This window comes from Acyrthosiphon pisum, chromosome A2 (genome assembly GCF_005508785.2).
Source record: "Acyrthosiphon pisum isolate AL4f chromosome A2, pea_aphid_22Mar2018_4r6ur, whole genome shotgun sequence".
NCBI lineage: Eukaryota > Metazoa > Arthropoda > Insecta > Hemiptera > Aphididae > Acyrthosiphon > Acyrthosiphon pisum.
In genome coordinates, this window is record NC_042495.1 from 22,240,692 (window position 1) to 22,241,302 (window position 611).

A 611-nucleotide genomic window follows, 5' to 3' on the forward strand; every position below is an offset into this window, starting at 1 on the left:
GATCGGACGAGAACTGGCAGGCCACGAGTGGTCGGTCGGACGGCTGGAAAACGATAGAGGGGCCGCCGGCGTTCGGTACTCGGTTTGCGCGACTTCCCTTCCCTTCCCGTCCCGCCATTTATTACGTGGCGTGGTAGGATTCGGCGTCGGCGTGGTGGTTGAGCGACGGTGTCATGGTGGTGGCGGTTGACAAAAGTGGTGACCCCTCGCTGCTGTACAGTGTGTCCCAGAAGTCCCACATCTCCTTGGAAAACCAATATATTTATTTTTCTTTACAATAATTTTTTAAAACAATTATGACCTAACCTATTATACTTGACTAATGATGATTGTCTGTATTAGTTAAAGGGAGGTGGTAAACTGTGGCAAAATTACACTATTTCGAAAATCGACTTAAAGTCGATATCATGTAAACGTACCTAATGTAATCTGCGACAAAACCAATAAGCTACAATTATTATAGAAAATGCGGCAATTTATTTTAGTAATTGAGTAGCTACTATATACAGGGTGATTCTTTTATCGTTGAACACTCATTATCTCGAAAAGTATTAACTTTTTTAGATTTTTTTTTTTTTTTTAATTTTAGTTTTATGTATTTCTACATTTGT